The sequence below is a fragment of the Podarcis erhardii genome, assembly GCF_964252035.2.
Source record: "Podarcis erhardii genome assembly, chromosome: 6".
In the NCBI taxonomy this organism is placed as follows: domain Eukaryota; kingdom Metazoa; phylum Chordata; class Lepidosauria; order Squamata; family Lacertidae; genus Podarcis; species Podarcis erhardii.
The window spans coordinates 80,573,357-80,596,496 of record NC_138510.1 but is presented as its reverse complement, the minus strand read 5'-3'; the positions used below and the strand labels follow the sequence as shown (position 1 = coordinate 80,596,496).

General features: G+C 39.9%; 2 long non-coding RNA genes across 2 annotated transcripts in view; one reads left to right on the top strand and one right to left on the bottom strand.

The window, feature by feature from the left end:
• The window catches only part of LOC309343966, a 44,013-nt gene extending 26,819 nt beyond the window's left edge, over nt 1-17,194 (top strand). Inside the window, exons 3-5 of the long non-coding RNA XR_014157450.1 lie at nt 4,585-4,676; nt 11,554-11,681; nt 17,106-17,194. This is a non-coding gene — a long non-coding RNA (uncharacterized lncRNA). The remainder of the gene's footprint in view (nt 1-4,584; nt 4,677-11,553; nt 11,682-17,105) is intronic.
• Nucleotides 4,994-7,112, bottom strand: LOC309343638. The gene is made up of 2 exons (XR_014157362.1): nt 6,884-7,112; nt 4,994-5,113 (listed from the first exon to the last, which is right to left on the bottom strand). It is a non-coding gene; the product is annotated as an uncharacterized lncRNA (long non-coding RNA).
• Nucleotides 17,195-23,140: the final 5,946 nt, after the last annotated feature.

The following is a 23,140-nucleotide window of genomic DNA, read 5'->3' as shown; positions in this document are numbered from 1 at the left end:
TATGTAGGTCAGCAGCAGGGACAATTTAAGCAATCTCTCTCCCTATCTGTTCTGCAAGTTAGTTGAAAAGGGCTGGTGAAATCTTACATTAAAGAGTGTTTAATTTAGAACCATTTCCCCATACGATTTTCTCTCTGTGGATATTTGTCACCCTTGGGACACCATCATTCCTAGTGTGCATGGAAATTTAGTCTGCATCTAAGAACCCACTGTGAATATGGTGTCTGAAGCACCTGCATAGTGCACATTGGAACATTGTGTTGATGTACATCATAGTTGAATTTTAAGTGCATTGAGTTTTCTTTTACCAGTGAGCTTGAATTTAACATTGCAAGACAAGTTTCACAACTTGTCAAACAACCAGACAAAAATTCTTCAGGGCATTATTCAACTCGCACTGGCCTCTGGCTATAGAGGCTGCAAGAACATCTGAGAAGAGATTGCTTTTTTGTTTGCTTATTTATTTAGGCTGGAACATTCCCCACATATTGCTTGCACAGTGAGATCAGTGGAACCCATTGTGGAAGCTTCCCGTGGCTGAAATTTTAGCCCACCACATCCCAAGCCCCAGGGCAAATAGCAATGCCTTAGATCTGAAAATTATTGCGGTGGGGAATATGGTATCAAAGAATCTGTTCATTTAAGGCAGCCACTGGAAGCCAGCATAATTGACAAGTCCAGAGATTTAGGATGAGCCTATCAATGGCTTCTAGCCATGTTGGCTATGTTTTTCCTCCACTGTCAGAGCCAGTAGGTATCTAAGGACCAGTTGCTGTGAATCATAAATGGGGAGAGTGCTGTTGCACGTTTGTTCTGCTTGCAGGTTTCACATAGGCGTGTGGCTGGCCAATGTGAGAAAAGGATGCTAGACTAGATGGACCTTTGGCAGGATCCAGTAGGGTTCTTCGTATGTTTTTATGAGAGCTCTACATTGCAATGAGTCTCATAGCAAAGGGAGTTTCATAATAACAAAGCAGATAGTGAGATAATCTATGTGTAGCTGTGCTCTCGTCATATATAATTGTAATGCACGTGTACGTATAATGTGCTTCAGATGTTGGTGGGACAGACAGGAGGCATGCTTTCATGGATCCTAAAACTCAAGCAGCTTCATACAGGAGAAAACAGTCTTTCAGATAAAGGGATTCCAAGTCATGTAGAGCTTTGTAGGTCATAATCAGCACACTGACTTGTGCTTGGAAATGGACTAGTAGCCAGCAAAGTTGCTGTAAAATGGGAGTTACATCTACTCACAATCAGCTCCAGTCAATTCTTCAAATGCAGCACCATGTAGAACATATTACACTAGTCTGAATGAATGAATGAATCAATTTATTTCGGCCACTGACCAAACATATACAAAAACAGAGAGCATACAAACATAAATAGATTAAAATTAAGCTATATGAGCTAATGCATAATAAATAATTCTGATATAAAACAGCTAAAATATATGTTAAAACCTTAATTGCTAATTTAAAACATGTTAAGACATTGGTCTTTAGATTCATTGAAAGCTTGTCTCCTTAATTTTATAGCAGCAGCACAGAATTTAGCCACTTGTAAGGTAATCTCTGGTTCCCTGTCCTCTATTAAGTATTTTATGTAATAATCATCTGTTCTGCTTGGGGTTTGCTGCATGATAGAAGTGATAAATTTAGAGTGTATAACCTTGTAGTACTGACAATGTAGTATGGCATGAGTAGCAGTTTCAACTTCCTTCAAACCACATAGGCATGTTCACTCTGAATATGGTTTGCCTTCAGATCTGCCCTGCAATAATGCTGATGGAAGGCCATTAAATCTGGCAAAGGTAAAAGCTCTTCTAAATTTGGGTATTTCTATTTTGAATAAATACCTCGCTGGAGTAAACCCCCTCCCATTATCTTTAATTTCTGGATACCTTGTCATTTCCCTCATGTGGCATTGCAGCTCAGCATCCCATATTCGTTGCTTAATTGTTGATCTGGCTATCTCATATCCACAGGTGATCAGAGCCTGTGGTGTGAACCTTAGGCTTCTCAGTTTCTCCTGCAGTGAGGAGTTCCATTTTGTTTGACATATGTCTATTAAAGTTAAGGGTGCCAGACCTACCTGGAAGAAAATTAGTTTTAGCCAATAATGGATTTTCAGAATCCATATCTGGGACCTAACTGGGATTTGTCCGATCGCCAGGCAAACTGCTATGTTGGGCACACAGGAAGGAATCCCCAGCAGATAACGAAAGAATTTTGTTTGTAGAATTTCAAAAGGGGAAGTATTTTGATAATTGCACACCTGGGAGCCAGTTGTGATATAACTTTTGCTATGAAATACCTGGGTAGCTGTGGGAATATACTGACCTCTTTTCCCATAAAAGAACCTTGTGATTGCTTTGATGGTTCTTTGGGTATTTGCAACTGCATATATAATCTGATTATTCCATAAACCATTTTCATGAAAAATTATGCTCAGATATTTTAAAAATGTTACCTGTTCAATGGGCTGGTTGTCAATCTCCCCTTAATGTCTGTCTCTCTCTTCTTAAAAAACATCATTACTTTGAATTTAGTATAGTTAATTATTGCTTGTTCAATTTTGCAATAGGCTGCTAAGGTTCTTAATAATTGTCTTAGTCCCACACAGGAGAGAGAAATTAAAACTTCATCATCAGCATATAGAAGGACCGGAAGGGACATATTTGCCAATTTTGGTGAATGGGCACATTCTTTCTCCATACTTTCAAGTAAGGGAGTTAATATAAAATTGGTGCAAGGATACTTTATTCCATTTGTGGGTCTGGATTTGCTTACTTAAATGTCCCTGCAGGTCACATCCTAATCTTGATATAAAAGTAAATTCCCTATCCTTATCACCTTTGACACACCTGCTCATTATCACGAGGTCTAACCTATTAGACATAGACCTGCATAACTGCACCCCCTTTTTTAGAGTGCCTGGTAGGTATATGGTGAGCAGCATCCAGTTCAGGAGGAGATTCATGAAAGTGAGTGTATAAGGCATCATCTTTTTGACCAGTTCTAGCTTTTAGGTGTCCAGCCACTATTACTGAAGCTTCAGGGAATCTATTTGTCAAACTTCCAACTTAACCCAACCATTTTTGACCATCAGGTTTTTTTCTTTGAGGGGGAATATATAGATTGATTAATAGGAAATTATATATTTAGCAATTTACTAGTCCAAACAAAATACGACAACTACTACCCTAATCCACCCAGCCACCTCCTTTGGAAGTTCTTATAAACCAGGAAGGGCAAGGATCGGTAGCCTCACTTTTCCAAGATCCTTACCACATCCTTGGACTACGTTAGTACAAAAAGAGCAACCAAACAAGCAAGAACCAATGTTACATCTACCAGACCTGTACTAATGATGGCAACCAAGTTAGCAAAGATAAAAACAACTTTATCTGCAAAGTGTGTTGCAAAGTGGCCCCATCGGGCTATCATTTCTATCCTATGGGTCAAGATGCAGCAGATCTTTGCCCCCCACGAAGTGCTGTTGGATGAGCATGGGCTGGTTCAATAGTGGTGAATAAGTTCCATTTCTTTTACCATCATCTCTGCAACAGAATAGACCTTCCAATGGGTTCTAGCCCATGTTCAGTCAGATTCATTTTGTGTTCTCTGCCAAAATTGCTTTAGCCATTGTCCCACCAGTCTCATCACTTCAACTCCGCCCAAAGAAGGGAGCTCATTTGGTTCTACCGAGTGGGAAATGGAATGTAGGAATGATTGTGTCCACCATCTGGGCCATTTCTCCATTCCAGAGGTCAACTAGGACTTCAACAGAATTCCCTTCTGAGATGACAGGAATATCCCTGAAAGCCATCAGAAAGTAATTTTAATCCATCAGCTCCCTGGGTTATAATTTGTCATCCACCAACCCAAAGGCTCAGAGTTCTAACAAATAAAAGTCAATCCTATCAGGTAGAGATGCCAGAGATTGTGATACTTGCTCACATTCACCAAAGGATTACTGGAATTGTTAAAATTTCAAATGATAGCCAGATGACCTTGCCACATAAGCTGGAATTTCTCTTCCCCTGTGAGGAAAATATCATTGACAGGATGTGAAGCAGACACAGAACAAAATGAGAATTTATATTTACAACTCCTATCATCACTGACCGTACTGGCTGGAGAGGAATCTGACAATATCTGGAGGATAGTAGGTTATGTATATGTTATCCCCTGCCTGTAATGATACTTTGCTGTAGTGTTTGTGGATTTATTATAAGTTGAATGCAATAACTTCATTTCAAGTAGCCTGATGACAGTGATACCAGTTCAAATGTTAAGTATGAGTAAGCGTAAGACTCATCAGCTGAATCCCATTAGCTATCAGGGTGGAATACTCAGTGTTGCTCAACCTACTATTTCCCCTTTATTTCTGCCATAAAGTACTGTTAATTTTATTGACAGCTGCATACACTTTGCCAAAGCCTTCTTTCTAAGCATCTAATAGTACTTTCATAAACATTAATCAGTAAAACGGTTTAAGAAATCTGGGTGAGAGTATTAGCAAGATAAAAGAACATGCAGAAATGTTGATAAAGGTTTGCCACTTTCATTTCATTTTCAGTCCCAAGTCCTGTGCTCAGACAACTCTGGAAACCCATGTCTCTAGACAAAGACCAACACTCAGCTGATCAGATCAGGATGCACACTTCAATGGTGAGTTGATATATATGTAGAAATCAGATATCATATTGTCCAGCCTCCTGTCTTGTAAAAGGAGTTCTTACCAACATGTATCAAGGGTAAGCTGAGGGCCACTTGACATAATAAGGTAGAAGATGAGTGGGAGTGAATACCTGTGCTGAATGAATCGCTTCATTTTTAATGGCCAACATAATCTTCACAAGTTGGTGGGATTTTTTTTGTTCCTGCAAGCTTATTCCTACTTCTTCAAACTCAAGTGACTGTTCTGAGAATTATAGGTTGTTGAACTTAAGCACCATGGAATACACAGAACCTAAATTACTCATGACTTAGTTTTCACATTTATTTCAATGGAACCTAAACATGACTAATTTGCTCTTGATGCAGTCTTCAGCTGGGTCTTGCTAGTGGTACTACCACCAACATGTTGGGTTTTTGTTTTTTGTTTTCTTTTTGCAGAGAAGGATCAAGGAGGAGGAGAATGAGAAAGATAAATATTAAAATAGCCAGGCGCAATATTTTAAAATACTTCCTCCTCCTATAAACTTCTTGAGACTTCTCCCCACCACCATCCTTATCCCAACAGTGGAGGTATAGCAGTCATGAATATTTATTTGTGCACAATGAGATGAAGAACCCCTCCTGTTGGATCTCCTTTAAATTACTGGGACGTGGTGTCAAATTGTATTTAACATAATGTTCTATAGCTCAGCGACTGTAGCCTCCCACATTCCCTGCCTTTAGATTTGAAAACCCTTCGTTGTTGTTTTTTTAAAAAAAGAACTAGGGTTTTGTTCAGGATGAGTCTGTACTATTAATATTATCGCACAATGCGTGGCTCTGAATTACAACAAGCCATTTCATTAATCTTTTGGGACATCTACCAGCAAACTTGTTTAGCTTAATGAGAGAGTGGAAATGTCAGCTTCTTGTCTGGAAGTGTGCAGGAATGAAATCTATTTAATAGAACCAAATGTGGCCACTTGTAAATGATCATATAGTGCTTAAGCAGGTGTCAAGTAGGCAGGCAAAACTACATCCAGAGCGGTTTCATATTAGAAGTAGTGCAAAGAAAGACGAGGGCAGAAACTAGTTTTGCCAGTGAACCATTAAGTTTGAGAAATGAAGTAGACAACCAAACTTATTATTACGTGAGGTTCACTTTCGCTTAACTACTAAAGGGCAGGGGGAGTTGCACAACTCTGAGATCTTGAGATGAGTGTCTGTCCAAAGGCAGCTTAGCTAGAGATATTAGGCATAACCAACATTTACATGTGAATGCTGGCAATCCCATATGAATTTCATGGATGACATCCAAAAAACATGTATCAATCTTCCCAGTCATCAGACACAAACAAGTTAATACTAACAATCACGTTTTAGTGACTGCCAACTTTTGCCAGGATATTTCTGCATTGTGGAACATTCCCAAAAATTTGTCTGGGACTGCCAGCACTCTCCCATGGGAATGGCAAGAGTCACCAAATACCAGACTTTCACTATTTTATGCATATAGGAAGGTGGGTGGAAATGATTTATTTTTGTAGAGTTTTCTGCTTGGCATTCCAACGTGCTTTTCTGAATAGCTATGGAAAGTCCCTGAAGTGTATAAGAAATCCTTGCTTTTCTAAACAACTTCTGTGCAAGTGGGGGATTACCCATGCCATCCACACCCCAAAAGCAGTTACACAAACTGATGTGCATTATAATGGCAGTTCAATGCGTAACCGCTGATGAGCAGAATTAATTATGGCTGGGAATGTGCATTGGAATGTGCTTCTCATTACGAGTAATGCTGTAAACTCACACATAATCAGAAGAGTATTCTAATACACACTCTGATTTGCATTCAGCCTCTGTTTTCCCTCTCTCCACCTCCTTTGGGCAAGAGGTTTCATATCCAGCTGCAAATTACCCCTCCCACAACTGGACAGAATGGAACACAAGGAAGGTTTGGGATAACTATCTGCACTAGCAGATGGAGGCAGTAACACTTCTGAATACCACTTGCTGGGAACCACAGGAGGGGAGAGTGCTCTTGTGCTTGAATCCTGCTTGCAAGTCTCCCACAGGCATCTAGTTGGCCCACTGTGAGAACAGAATGCTGGACTAGATGGGCCATTGGCCTGATGCAGTAGGTTCTTCTCATGTTCTTATGATCAGAAGAGCAGCAATGGCCTTGGCAATGAAACCTGGTGGATTACCACAGCATCCTTAACATACCTTGCAGGACTGAGTGGACCAAGATGATCCAGAAGCCGGGAGTTGCATTCTTTTTGAAGACTGAAGCCATTTAGGTTGCAGTTCTATAATTTCAGTTTACCAGGGAGGCAGCTCCATTTAACTCACTCTGACATACCTCTTAGCAGACATGTATAGGATTGCACTGGTGCCTACTAATAGGTCAAAATACTATCTCGTACTCTGCCTGGAAGACAGCTGCATGGAAACATAGATGGTGGATGACTGGTGGAGTGTGCTTCCAGGGCTGCCCTTTCATGGTTACCAGGAAGTGTGATGTCACATTCTGTATCATTCAAAGAGACTGGGCAGTCATCAAAGAAAATCTTAAGATGCAGCTGCAACTGAGCCGCAAAGTCCTCAATTCTGAGAGTCCTTTTATACACCACAAAGAGGGAAATCCAGTTTTGTCACCAAATATGCATTCTACAGCACACCAATTATAGTTTGGGAAAAGATGAGTATATGGGGACATGATAGAAGTGTGAAAAATTATGCACATTTGGAGAAAGGGGACCGAGAGAAGCTTTCCTCTTTCTCTTAGAATATTAGAACTTGGGGTCATCCAATGAAGCTGAGTGTTTGAAGATTCAGGACAGACAAAACGAAGTACTTCTTCAGGTAGCACATTGTTAAAAATGATGGAATACATTACCATGGTCTGAAGACATATGTGGCAGCTGTCTTGCTGAAGCAGATCTGGGTCTGGTTCATGCCTGGATGTCCTAGTAAGGTTACATGGCAGCAGCATGGCATGTGTGTGCCAAAATGTCTTGGACTGACACTGCCATTTATAGTGGAATAGGTGCTGGGTGCCACCCCACCCCCTTTACTGGCATGCTACCACATGATGTCAGCATTGTTCAGCTGGTATTCTGTAACAATGTGCTTTTTCTTATATCACAAGAGTCCAGCTTTTGTTAAGGATGCACAATGGCTTTCAGATAGGTTTATCAAGAACTGACACTGGCTGTTCACCAAATTTCCTAAGCTGGCTCCAAACCAGAATGCCAATACGGATGGCACATGTATCTCTCAGGCTGCTGCAAAACTGCTACATAGCACAGATTCAGTTCATAAGATTCATTGGTCCTACTTAGGTGTTATTTGCAGGGCACAATTGTGTTGCGCAAGGATGGGGGACCAGCCCCAGCCAGCATGGCCAATGATCAGGGATGCAAAGAGTTGTAGTCCAGGAGCTGTAGTTGCAAGCAGGAGTTTGTGTGTTGGTGATGTTGAGGCCAGGGATCAAGGTACATGCCGAAACTAAGCAGGTCTGGGTCTGGCCAGTACTTGGATGGGAAACTGCCAATCCGTGCTTTCAGCCCCCATTATGGAAAACTGCTCACATGAGCAGGCTACATGCACATGAACAGTTATTTAATAATCATAATATGTTTATTATTTATACCCCATCCATCTGGCTGGGTTTCCACAGCCAATCTATTTGGCAGGTGAGCCTCCATTGCCTTAAGGATTGCTTCTCTCCACACAAACAGACCCTGCGCTTGTCACTTGAGGCCATTCTCTGTGTCCCCTATCCCAGAGAGGTTCAGAGGGTGGTAACAAGAGAGCGCTCCTTTTCTCTGGTGGCTCCCCAATTGTGGAATGCTCTCCCCAGAGAAGTTTGCCTGATGCCATCACTACATGTCTTTAGGTGCCAGGCAAAAACATTCCTCTTTACCCAGGCCTTGTCAGGAGCTGTCCTACTCTTGAGTAGGACCCTGGTAGAGACACATGCCCGACTGGCATGTTCTCTCCCTCCTGGTCGATTGTTTGGGAGCTTCAAAAACTTTCCTCTGCTGGAACATCACAGCGACTGATGCCTTGGAGACATCAGCACACTTAGGGATCCACAGAGTCTCCACAGCTTGCGTAACAGACCTCAGCAACTCAGCATTTTGGTTAATCTACTTTATTTACATATAAAAGACTTAGTCTGACTTAGCTCCTTCCTCTTTCTCATCAGACAGTAAAAAGAAAGAACAAAGGACAATAGTCTCACTTCACAGAACATAGTAACACAAACACCCTGTCTACGTCACTTCTCACTCTGTGGAATGAAAACATACATCGTCATGTGATAGACAACAATCCCATGACTGCAGACATGGGGAATGAATCGCCAATAGTCCTATGGCTATTAAATAATCTATGGCTTGTGAAAGTGTGTGGGAGAGGACTGTTATTTTGATGACTATTTTATTGTTAGGCTGTCTATCAGTATGCTTTTTGTTATGTTTTTATCACTGATGTTCTGAAATGTGTTTTTAATGTTGTACACCATCCTGGGATCTTTCGATAAAGGGCGGTATAAAAATTGAATAAAACAACAACAACTGAAATCTGTTACTGTGGTTAGAAAATATGATGTTACTTTAAGAGATTTATGGATCCCCTGACCATACAAATAGGGATCATCAATTCCAGGATAACAGCTTTTGGCAGTCTCACAATAAATATACATACAGATGAAACAGAATCACTGAAGTGTCTGGTAGGCAAATTCAACTGAAATTTTCACTCTGTCCGAGATACTGTCTCAAAGGCTGAGTAAGCTTGAGCATATGATATACTGGAAGGACCTTTATCTTATATTTAGTCTATGGTCTTTATTTTACAGAACACTTTCCTTCTTTCACTCAACATGGTTCATTCCCCCTTCCATGTTTACGCTTTTTTGCCAAACCATAGGTTCTCCAAGCAAGCAAATATTATTTATGCCATTGGCAGGCATGCTGTGATGTATCCAGAGAAATGAATTTGAAACAGTAAAAAAGAAAGCGTTGCAAGGAATCTATTTTAATTCCATGAGTACAGGTATCTTAAATGTACATCCTTCACAGTTTCATCATCCCCAAGGTATAATTCAAAATCTAGGAAAAATATCATTTCACCTCATTACTTTGTTTAAATATTGACACTTTACATTTCATCTCTTACAAATACCCTAGGCGCCTTCCTAGCAGACAAATCCTTCTTTATTTCAGTATTAACACAGCACCCCCATGGCCCTTTATTCTATATTGAGTTGGTTTGTTTTACATACTTTTCATGTCAATCAATTTAAACCTCCTTGAACTCAAATGCAAAGGAATGTGAAGTACAGCGTGTCATTACTCTAAAAAGTTTTCTCCCCAAACTAGGGTAACTGGTGTCATTGTCAACAGTCTTTCTGACAAGAGTTTACCCCAGTTTGACATGGAGATCAAGAGTCTGAACCTGAGACCTTTTGAGTACAAAGTATGTACTCTACCACCAAGCACACATATAACCCTTCCCTTCCCTTCCCTTCCCTTCCCTTCCCTTCCCTTCCCTTCCCTTCCCTTCCCTTCCCTTCCCTTCCCTTCCCTTCCCTTCCCTTCCCTTCCCTTCCCTTCCCTTCCCTTCCCTTCCCTTCCCTTCCCTTCCCTTCCCTTCCTTCAATGTAGCACTAAGCAGATCACTCTGTCAGTGCAAACATTTCTGCTTGACTAACAGAACAACCTGCCCTTTCTTCCCCTATGCACTGTTCTAGAAGTCCTCCATCATCATTGCACATTCCTTGAATTGCATCCAGCTCAATCATTGCATGAGTGGAGAGGCTTCCATACAAACAATGGAATATCCCATTTTCCTCCCACTGTGCACCTCCTGCACACCTTCCCCCAATAATATGTTTGGGGTCTTCTCCTAAGTATCCAAGACATATTGTATGTTTGTGTGGGGGTTGCTGGTAGAAGAGATGGAGGGGAAGTACCATTGCATGAACAGAAATTGTTCTACTCAATGACTTAGTTGGATTCCACCTCTTAAATCCAAGGGCTTCTGTGTAATTCTGTTGTAGAAGTTTTTATAAATAATAAAATTATTATCATCATTATGACACCTGAGGATAGCCCTATACAGTGGACGCTCGGGTTGCGAACGTGATCCGTGCGGGAGGCACGTTCGCAACCCGCAACATTCACAACCTGCAGCGCCGTGTCTGCACAAGTGAGGGTTGCAATTCGGTGCTTCTGCTCATGTGCAAAGCGTGATTTAGTGCTTCTGTGCATGCACGAGCACCGAAACCCAGAAGTAACCTGTTCCGGTACTTCTGGGTTTCAGTGCATCCATAACCTGAAAACATGTAACCCGAAGCATCTGTAACTTGAGGGATGACTGTATAGGGAAGCTTTTAAATTTGTAATGTTTTATTATGTTTTTATATACGTTGGAAGCTGTCCAGATGGGTGGGGTACAACAAAAATCATCATCAGTGCTTTTTTCTGGGGGGGGGGGATGCAGGGGTATGCACACCCCTAAACATTTTGTGAATCTTTGTACTTTTGTCCATTTACTGTATTTATTTTCCCTGATTTGAACTATAAAATAGTGATTTTCTTGAGCCAAAATGAGAGTACCCCTAAACATTTTAAAGAAAAAAACACTGATTATTATTATTATTTCCATGGAGACAACATAACGGAGCCAGCTATCTCTTCATGTAATTGGGGTAAAATAAGTTACTATTACATCAAATACCAATTTATCCCATATATATAAAATCACCATACTTTGTATGTTGTTGCAAGCAGAAAGGAAGGCCTGCGGATGTTTTTGATTCATATAACTCTTGGTATTAGGATATTTGATGTCTCTTTTTCAATGAAATGTTTTGCCACAGGTGAACTTTCATCTTCTCCGTTGGTATTCTTTTGTATCCTGATGTTCTGACCTTCAGTAAGCATCTAAGCAACATACATTAGACCGCAAGGGCACTTCATCATGTAAATGACAAATTCCATGTCACAGGTAATCTTTTATTTAATAGCAAATTTCTTACCAGTGCACATTTTGATGGCAGTGATGAAAGAATCTGATCTCCTTCCCCCTGTTGTTCTATCTTTCATGCTTATAGTGGCAAAAAGCCAACCTCCATGAACTGTAATTATAATAGAAAAAATATTTTTATGAGATTTTAGGTGCATTAAAGTCAAATTGGATTATAATACCTTCTTGATTTGCCCTTTATTTATATGCATTACAGAAGGTGGAAGGCCACATACTTCCAATAATATTTCTACAGGCAAGGAAATGTACTGCTCGTTCCTCATTAGTTTAATAATCCAAAGAGATAGTGGAGTGTGGACACAAATGAATTGCATCCAAAAGCCTTTAATCCAAACTCAGTTAATAGCTCTTTCAGAAGAGATTGGTGGTTTACAGAAGGTATCAAAATGTCCTGACTCGGAGTTTTTACAGTATGGAACAGGGCGGTCACTTGACAGTGAAGATTTAACACTTCGCTCAATGGTGCTTTCCTTTAGCAGCATTCATCATTATTTTTGAATGAAGCTGATCTTGTCAAGAGAACAGACAGAACGATGTGCAGCTAGATTTAGGGGAAGATGTGGTAGGCTGTTTCTTCAATAGCTAGATGGCTGGGGCATGGCCTTCAGTTAGAAGACTTATTATAGCTTATCCCATTATGATTTCTGGTGGAGGCACCAATAATGCTCAAGAGAACAGAGTATTTTACTAGATATACTAAGGTTTCTCCCTTAATAAAGGTAAAGGTAAAGGTACCCCTGACCATTAGGTCCAGTCGTGGCCGACTCTGGGGTTGTGGCACTCATCTCGCTTTATTGGCCAAGGGAGCCGGCGTACAGCTTCCGGGTCATGTGGCCAGCATGACTAAGCCGCTTCTGGTGAACCAGAGCAGCGCACGGAAATGCCGTTTACCTTCCCGCCGGAGCAATACCTATTTATCTACTTGTGCTTTTGAACTGCTAGGTTGGCAGGAGCAGGGACCAAGCAATGGGAGCTCACCCCGTCGTGGGGATTCGAACCACCGGCCTTCTGATCAGCAAGTCCTAGGCTCTGTGGTTTAACCCACAGCACCACCCCTTAATATATAATAATAATTTGAGGGAAGGAAAGGGGGGAGTCCTTGTGCTGGTCTTCGTTAGTGGAAAGGGCCCTAGGTGGTTAATTTTTTGTGTGGTGCCTCATTCTTCACAAGTCATGTATATCTTGCACTTGCAAATAGCACTGTATCTCACCACTTCTTTTGACAGTATTGTATATGAATCTGCAACCTACATGTGTTCAGCCTCCTTCCTCCCTGTCTTGTGTGTGCTGTGTTCAAACCTTTAATTGTTAAATAATGTATCAGAAATCTCTGGCATGGAACCTCTTCATTTCCTCCCACACGTGACTCAACATCAGCTTCTCACTTCAAAGCTCCTAAATATGTTTCTATTAGGCACATTTTATTCCCGTGCTTTTCTAAATAAGAAACAGGAATTGGCACTCACTGTCATTAAGCTTAAACAGCTTCCCCGAGAGATGTCCCAATAAATTATTAGAATGGTTTGTTCTAATTAAGTGCCATGTACTGTGTCATGGTACATAATCAACTGCAACAAGGCCTTTTCCTTAACAACACAAACAAGAGCAACATCAACAATAAAAAAGGGGGGAAATACAGTAACTTTGATCATAATGCCCGGGAATGTTGGAACCTAAATAGCATCTTATAATGCACCTTCACAAAATATTCTCTGATTTTGACCATCACTTCAAAAGCAACAGAACAGACACAACTGGGCAAATGACAGAGGCAAAAAGTGCTTTATGAAATATTTGCATTGGTTTCTTACTGTTTGCTGCTCCCTTTTTATCTTAGTTGCTGCTTCTGTGTCCTATTTTCTTTCTTATTCCTTGTCTTCCCTGTTTGTAGTTTCGTTTGCCTGCACTGCCATTTAATCCAATTGGCTGTGGGTTCCAGGCAATGGAAGCTGGTGCTCACTGAGACTGGTGGCATGGAAGGCAGCGAGCCCTACAACAGAGCCATTGACAGGCAGAGCCAACTATTTTATGTCCTCCTCCCTGTTGAGTGCTATAATGAGACTAAGGAGGAAGAAGCTGATAGGCAGTGGATTGGTTGCAAGTAAGGAGGCAGGCAGGTGGGGGCAAGCTGAGCACAGACAGAGAGTTTGGGGGCAGTGCTCCATTTGGCCAGATGGAGAAGACTTCACTGGCCCCAGGTTCAGTTCTGGGTATGTACAGGTGGGGTTTTGATAGACCCTTGCTTGAAACCCTGGAGAGTGGCTACCAACCAGCATATACAGTACACAGCTAGACAGACCAAAGATAGCTCCCTATATTCTTAAGTTTGTTTAGGAGTATTTATTTCATTTCATAAAATTTATATACCGCCTGACTGTGGCAAAAACCTCAAAGCAGTCTACAGTGTATATGCATGTTATATGCAGTGAGCATACATGATATATACATTGAGAATACAATCTGTGTACCTGTGTAGTTGAGCTGTATACACGTAACAGCCAACAAGTGTACAGTTTGTGAACACAAGCATTGAGCTGGGGAAATCAGCAAGTGTACACTCTTTCACTAAAATACTTGGATAGAGACAGCATGTACCTGTGTTCTGTATGTGAACAAGCTTATTGCCATGCATGTTTAAGGCACCAAATGAGAAGAGTCTCTAACTGGTACTTCTAGCAGTCAGCTTCCAGCACCTTAACTCATGCCACTAGTACTCTTAGAGAGGTAGTTACCCCCATGGGTGCCAGTGGAATCTTCCCTCTTGATGCAAATAGCAGCTATGGAGGGTAACAAGAATATTGTCAATGAGAAAATGGCAGAGGCAGAAAGATTAAATCCCCCCTCTGTCCCATCACAGTGCAGAGTCTCACTGGTTCTCCTGTGGCTACCATTTGCATTTGAAATAGTTTCACAATACTGAAAGATGCACATTTAGTAAAATGAGTTGTGTGACCCTAACTTACTCCATAATTGCAATTGCAATTAAATAATACTGACCTGTGGCTTGTTTGCACATTATACTGAATAAAGGTACATGCTGTCTCTACACGTGCACAAGTGTTTGTGTGAAAGAGTATACACATAATGATTTGCACAGCTCAACTATTTGTGAACACAGGTATAATGATCATATAGTCACTGATGGTAATGTAGGAATATCCCTTCAGAAATGTGAAATTAGACCACTTGGGTAAGAGAGAATATACAGCTTGAAAATATTGAGGCTGCATTTGACACAGCATATCATATAACACTGATCAAATGTGAGTTGAAAATTCTTAGCCACAGCTAAAAGCAGAAGGAAACTATGGCAGTTTCTCATTTTGTTTCTTGAGTCAATGATTTATTATTATTACTATTATTGGTGTGTGTGTGTTTTTTTTAAAAAATAAGCACCCAACTGCAGGAATGAGGAAGCCAAGCATTGCACTGCAGGAGAATGAGCAAATTGAAACCAAAGAGTTCTATGCAGGTTGCGAACCAACTTTCCCCCACCGTCCTGCCGTCTCAGATGAAAGTTGCCAGCATGCTGAAAAACTTTAAAGGCAACCATATTCTGTGCAAGACAGGATATTGCTTTTGAGGGCATAATGAGACATTTAATTCAAGCAATAAAGGCAATTACTTGGACATCCTGGAGCAGGTAGATTCTACCCAGCTCTCCCTACTTTTAATTGGCATTCATCACTTCCCAGTATAACACTGTAAAAAAAAAAAAGTGAAACATTCAAGAAGAGACGTTGAATTCTATGATTTATTTATTTATTTATCCTTAAATGGGACTACTAAATGCTAAAATTTTAGCTATTCGGTATTACATCTTGAAGTTTCATAACAATAGCATTGCTATGAAATGTTTCATATACGGCTCATGCCTTATTGTATGAGTCACCAACATGGTCTCATGGACTCACATGTGACCATAGAGGTGCTCCTTGGTGTCTGCAGGTCCCATCTCCCTGCTGAAATTAGGATTGAAACAAGCCTTCTAGGGGGTGGGTGGGTGGGTGAAACAACAAGGTTAGGAAAACACTTGAAAAAACAAAACACTCCTGAAATTTCCCAATAAATTAAACCCAAGTACACCATGATGACAATGTGCCATGTAGAATCAATCCACTCCAGAGGGTTGCTAAGACCTCCTGGATGAGCTTCTGTGCACACCACTTGTCCAGAAGAATAGATCAGTAAATGGAGGTCAGGATTGCGGTCGATATAGGTATGATCCTACTGTTCTGCATGTATTGATTCCACATGGCATGCTGACCGCACAAAACTATGGTCAATTACAGACTTCAGAATGGGGGAGAACTTCAGTTCAGTTCACATTTTAAAGTGAACTTGTCTAATTTACAGTTTCCGTAACAAGATGTGAACCGTAACACAGCCATACTTTGAAATTTGCACTTCTCCCAATTTTGCAATGCAGTTCTCTGGCCAGGTAATGCATAGAAAATGCATATATTAGGATAAAACATACATAAAATGCATATATTAATGAAACTAAAATGCATTATAGTGGGAGAAACTGCTTTGCAAAAATATGTAAGGAAAACCTGCTTTCAGATATGTATATTATGAGAAATTCATACTAAAATTCTGGTGAATTTCCATGAGATGAGGACTTTGAGATATGTGTGTGTGTGTGGTATTTCTGCAGAAAGAGAGAGAGAGAGAGAGAGAGAGAGAGAAAGAAAGAAAGAAAGAAAGAAAGAAAGAAAGAAAGAAAGAAAGAGAATTATACCATAATCCTAACCTAAACATGTTCCTTTGGAAATAAGACCCAAATGAATTTTAAGGCCGTTCCTCCCAAGCAACTGTGAATGGGATTGTAATGTTAATCTTCTCTTCTGATTTTCTATTATATTTTACAAGTATTAGAGGGCTAATATATTTATCTTAATACCTGCCCCCAGTAGATAAGTACAAGAGGAATCTGGTGATTTCAGCAGGCTGACTTGTAATCTAAAAGTCATTAGCAAAATATGATTTGACAAGGAACGGTTTAAACAGAAGCTGGTCGTTGTTTTTACATTAACCTTTACATGTAAGTCAAGGATACCTTAACCTTCATTGATGCCATCCGGAACTTATTAATCATGATTGGTACAGTAAAAAAAGAAGAAGGAGGAAGAAGGTATAGCAAGCTGGCTTTGGTATAGTTACTTTTCCAGCTCAGAATTCATTTCAATGCCAAAAAGCTGTGGAATTCAAAGGGTTAATCTGGATTTTGCAATCATTGCCTTCCGGACCTGCAAGCATGCATTTTAATACACAAATGGCCAGCGGAACTACTCTATTCTTACATTGCCAAAGTCTCATTAAAAAACACAAACACACACATTTTTGAAACTAAGAAATAAATGGGCCTCTTTGTTCTTTCAGGTGGATTAACATGGAGAATAACTTGGAGTCATAATAGCAATACCATGGGATAATGCCGAAGTACTATCCCACCTGTCCCTTGTGTAGACCAACCTTTGCAGAAATTGTGACCTCATCAGCTGGTTTTCTTTGGTGAGAATCCAGATTTTTACTTTTGGTTCTCTGTCCTGTTTCTAAACAGGCCCAATTAACCTCTAAATCGCGAAACCAAATGTTGCTAACCAGACAGGGATTGTAACCTGACAGGTTTTTGAAAAACAGTCACAGGTAGGCATAAAAACAATTACATTTATTGAGCCCCTGATGTGCTGTCATACATGACAGGTGGGCTGTGTTTTCTTTGGTAGAACACAAGGTGTCTAGAACTGTTTTCAACATAGCATTTTCAATTTGGAGAAACAAACAACACTATCTCTACATGGAGTAAGGTTTAACATGAAAACTGCTCAGAAGCTGCTGAAATTCATTGGGTATACTGTGTATGTGTGTGACAACCAGCTTCCATTTTGGGTGCTGATGAAAAAATGTATTTTAAAAAAGACCACAACCAACTCCATATGGATGTACAAGGTTATCAGTTTACTTAAAAGCACTTACTAGATCAGGGAATGATTTTATTTGTTTGTTTGTTTGTTTGTTTGTTTGTTTGTTTGTTAAATTTGTATACTGCTCTTCATCTGAAGATCTCGGGGAGGTTCAGAACATAAAAATACAAGATAAAAGCACAAAATACATATAAAAAATCAGAAGAAAAACAAACCAATAACCTCCACCTCCCACAAACACATTTAAAAGAATATAGGATTTTAAGGGGCCACAGGCCTGGTTGAAGATGAACAGGAACCATAGAATTGTAGGCACTGAAATTGGCCCTGAGGGTCATCTAGTCCAGTGTTTCCCAACCTTGGGCCTCCAGCTGTTTTTGGACTACAACTCCCATCATCCCTAGCTAGCAAGACCAGTGGTCAGGGATGATGGGAATTGTAGTGCAAAAACAGCTGGAGGCCCAAGGTTGGGAAACACTGATCTAGTCTACCCTCTGCAATGCAAGAATCTCAACTAAATCATCCTTGACAGATGGCCATCCAGCCTTCGCTTAGAAACCTCAAATGAAGGAAAGTCCACCACCTGCCAAGGGAGTCTGCTTCAGTGTTGAACAGCTCTTACCATCACTGCAGCACCTCCTTGCTGTCCAGGTCTCTTGGTCCCATGTACACCGTGAAATAGCATTTTGGGCCTCACCCTCACAAACACCCCTGTTTACAAGTCCTGGTCACGAGTGCCACATAACCAAAAATTAAGTCTATTGATTTCAATGAGACCCATGGAACTTATTACATTTTGAGGTGTACACTTAAGATATTAACTTAAACACATACAATGTGTGAATGAAAAAAACGCAGTGCTTTTTGTTTGGTTTGCAGTCTGTTTTGGAGCTGGGTGTTAGAAACAGGATGCAAAACCCATAGCAGGGGAACTGTTTTATCATTAAACATTCTAACCTGGGCTACTATGGAAGATCCCTGTGTGGATGAATGCAGGTTTCTGCCCAGTTGAGGCATGTGTGTACTTAAAGCCGACAAGAATCTGGAAAAATAATTGATGGACAAGGGAAACAAAGATATTGACGCTGAAGATCTGTGCTGTGAACTTATAGCAATAGCTGGAAAGCTTCCAAAGTCCATGTCGCCATTTTGTAAGTGTCATTTCCTTTTCAGTATCAGATGCTGCTGAAGCTGGTCTCCCTTCCCTCTCTTCTCTTCCTCACTGTAGGATGCCAGGGAGCGAATGAGCAAGAGGCTATCACAGAGAGCTAAACTCTCTGGCTTATTACACAGGTCCCAGCTTCAGTGAGCCTCTGACAGCATTCTTCACTCACCAATATAAACTAAAAACCTGGAATGGTGAATCTGTCAAATTCTCTGTTTCTCCATTTCCCAATGTAAAAATTCAGTTCTTCACATTTTCACATCCGTTTGCATTTTTTTCAAAAAAAAGTCCTCATGAAAATTCAGCATTTTAATGCAAATTTCTCCTAATTTTATATGCAATTTTGCCTTATATACATAGTATTGCAAAGTGATTTTTACTCATATAGTGCATTTTTTGCATGCTCATTTTCACCAAAATGTGCCCTTTAACACATATTTTACCCTGAATGTACAATTCTGGGCACATTACTTGGTTAGAGAACTGCATTGCAAAATTCAGAAAAGTGTGAATTTCAAAAGATAGCTGTGTTTCGGTTTGCATATTGTTTCAGAAAGTGAACACGTGGGAGATTTGCCTTTAAATGTGAGCAGAATGAAATTTATCCCCATCCCTGCTAACAGCAGACTTCCAATCAACGTTAAGTGAGCTGACATTTCTCCGAAGAGAGCTTGCGGAGAAAAATGTCTGGGAAATTTCACACACAATAGTGCTTTCTGTTTTCTCACCCACTGAAATATTTGGCAAAATGCCCACTGACAAAAATGAGGCTAGGGTATTTTACCTCAGTCCTATATTGTTTGTGTGCTGCTAGAGCTAAATATTTTACTTAGATGTATTTTATAAATTTATCACCATTCATCCCAAAAGAGCTCAAGGCAATGTAGTGCATAATGAAATAAAATATCATCACTTCTAATTAATGGATAAAATATATAAAACAATATATGTAAAAATGTTTGATAAGTCTCCTGTGCATATAACCTGCCCCTTTCTATTGCAGCTTTCAAAAGGGAGGTTAATAAAAAAAAAAACTTGCATGCTGGAATTTATTGCTTTCCCCTTTCTTCACCCCACCGGTATTTCCTTGTGGCCAGATTTATAGCATTGCACCCCAACAAAGATTAGTGTAATTTAAAATAGATTTTTACTCCCCAAATCCTCACAAAACGTATTTCTCAAATGTGCTTAGAAAAGTACCTTTTTAAAAACAATATTTACAACCATAAATTATCCAGGCAGCTGTGGTTTGTGAATCTGTAGCTCCTTCTCTGCCTCCCCCCCCACCTGTGTGTGGGTCTAGCCTGAGAAGCTTCATGGGTGTAATTTATAGACCTGACGCAGGGGCTAAGGAAGTCAGAGCAAAGAGTGTGACAGACAGTCACATTCTAGGAATCAGTTTTAGTTGTCACACCATTAAAAAAAGAAAGCTTTGGATTGTTACAGCTGTATTTTGGGCTTTGGAAATGGGGAAGAAACATTCTGCTTCGTCTCATTTACTGTTAGGGAACATCTGTGCAGTTTTATATTTCTGTTCTCAGCTCTGGGATCGGTGACTAAATTGCAGGGGGTCACTTGAGGTACAGGTTCACTGAATTGAAGGTGCGCTCTTTGAATTTGGCCCGTCACTCTGCCTTGCTATTTACAGCATGTATCAGATATACCAGAGATCTTTTGATTGCTCCTGAGTCCTTCCAATCACTTCTGAAATCAGCTCAACAAGGAAAGGCACCATTTTTAAAAATGCAGAACTGGGAGCACATTCTAACTGTGATTTAAAGTCGTGGCTGCAAAGGAAGAATCTCACATATTTGAGTTGCACCTAGTGAACGCAGTAACTGCTAGCCCAGAAACAGTGGCCATGTTGCTTGGCTCTTGGATCCTTTGCTGCCCCAAGGGAGCACAGGTGCTGAGTCCAATATGATTAACTCAGTGAAACATTGCCTATGAATACTACGACACATGAGTTGCAAATAAAAACAGAGATTTTGTTTCTGGCTTTATCAGGCCAGGCATCAGCATTCAACATCCTTGGGCATTCACTGGGCCAGCAAGTTCTGGTCTATCCTGTTGCTTGCTGTCTGATTTAGTGAATGCCAATGGCAGGTGGCCAGGAAGCTGCCATTTTAAATTGCCTACAGTTCTTGCTGCATCAAGACATTGTGGAAAAGTGCACTAAAGGAAAGGGGGAAACAGTAGCTCATTAGGAACCTATTGCCTGGGGTCCAAACTCACCTATGAATCACAGCTCTGTCTTTACCCAATGGCTTTTTTTTTTTTTAAGTAATATTTATTACTTTTAAATCTTACAAAAAAAAAAAAAAAGAAGAAAAGAAGAAGAAAAGAAAAAAGGAGAAAAAAGGCAAAAGGAATACAATACAATACAATACAATATACAATACAGAACACAACATTAACACATTAAACTAAACATAAAAAAGTTAAAAAACATGCATCATACCGTTTCAATGCCCTATCTTTCATTCCCTCGTTTCATCGACCTCCTCTCACCTCCCTTTTTGTATTCCACTTCTATTAATTATTTCAGCAATTCCTTTCCCTCTTTCTCTATTTTCTGTCATATAATTAACTTAACTTATTTTAACCTTATCTTCCATTAATACCATAATACTTATTTATACTTAAGTCCTTATAACATTTCTACTAAAGCCATATAATTTCATTCCAACATTTTTCTAACACTCATTAATTTTACAATATTTCTATAAATAAACTTTAAACTTTTTCCAATCTTCTTCCACCGTCTCTTCTCCCTGGTCTCGGATTCTGCCAGTCCTTTCCGTCTATTCCATATGGTCCATCAACCTGGTGATCTTCTGTCCGAGGCTCTTAACTCTTTTCCAAGTCCCTTCTGCGGATCTTCTTCATATTTATACATGCACTTTACTTTGTCTTCTGTTGACCTTGTTCTTAATTTCCTTCCTTTGATGCCGAGGAGTAGATCTCGGGGAGGCTCCAACCTAGCAATATTTTTATTCTTTCTCGACAGGTCAGCCAAATCTCCGTAGTTAGCACTAAAGTCCAAAAGATGTTTCAGGACATGTTTCAAAATCCCTCCAAAACCCTCAGGTCTGTGCAGGCACCATGCCACCTGTGACTACTGGGTAGGCAATCCTTGCCCTATAAGGTAAGGCTGTGTCCCAAATAAGCTTCAGAGGTAAGCAGGGATTTGAAACTGACTTTGCCAAACCTTTCATTTGAGCCATTGCACCACACTGGTATTCTACTTTTCAATATCCACCCAACAGAAGGAATTCATCTTTAGTGTTTGCGTTAAAGAAATATGCTCTGCTTTTATGGAAAAGTTGAAATTAAAACAGTCTGAGTTTAAAAACAAAAACAAAATTACTAGTTTCCTGAGTCACTCAAAGTTATGAGGAGCCAATTATTATTGGTTTCAAAAAAGTCCTATTTAGATATAAAATATGTTTTTGTACAATTAATTTTACATTGCATAATGCCCTTCTGTTCACTAATCTAGGAAGGAGAAAGAGAGAGAGAAAGAAAGAAAGAAAGTGACACCTTAGATAAATGGTATCAAATCAATAGCATTCATGAAAATCAATAGCACTGCACAGAATAATGTATTATTATCATTAATATTATTATTGGTTAAACCAGTTTCTAAACAGTTTGCAAAATACAAAAGCCAAGATTAGAAGATAAACATCCACAATATAGTATCTAAAAATGTCTTTCACGTAATACGTCTACTCCTCAAGTTGTTATTTTCAACAACAAAAATCAGAACTGGAGACCATTCAGCAAAGCCTTAATCTGAGTTTTTTCTTTCTGAAAGTCACTGGACATTTTCCTTCTTATTATTATACATATAATTTGTTTTGAATCAGATAAACTACATACAGAAAGGTAGGAGGTAGGACATGATCAGTGAGTGGGAAGTGAACTGTGACATTAAGGTATATTAAACCTTTAGGCTATCCTCCTCATTTATCCAGGGAAGGAATGCCTGTGGAATCAGCAACTAGTACAACAAACAGAGGTATGACTAAGAGCTAGGTATAAACTGACACTTTTATATTCTTCCCGCATCTCGTCTTTTCCCCAAACACCTACAATGAAAAAGAGGAAGGGGGGGTGCAGAAATGCTCCACAAACTCTTTCACCACCACTTCTTACTCAAGTCTCTGCTACTCAAAGTTATAATCGTTCAATTTCAAACCCCAATAGCAATGGATTTAGAGTTATAGGGAGTTTGGTGACCCCTTCCAAAATATGTCACCTCCTCCTGATTCATTTGCTTCCTTTTTTGCTTTCTTTCAGGAAGAAGCCTTTGGGAAGCT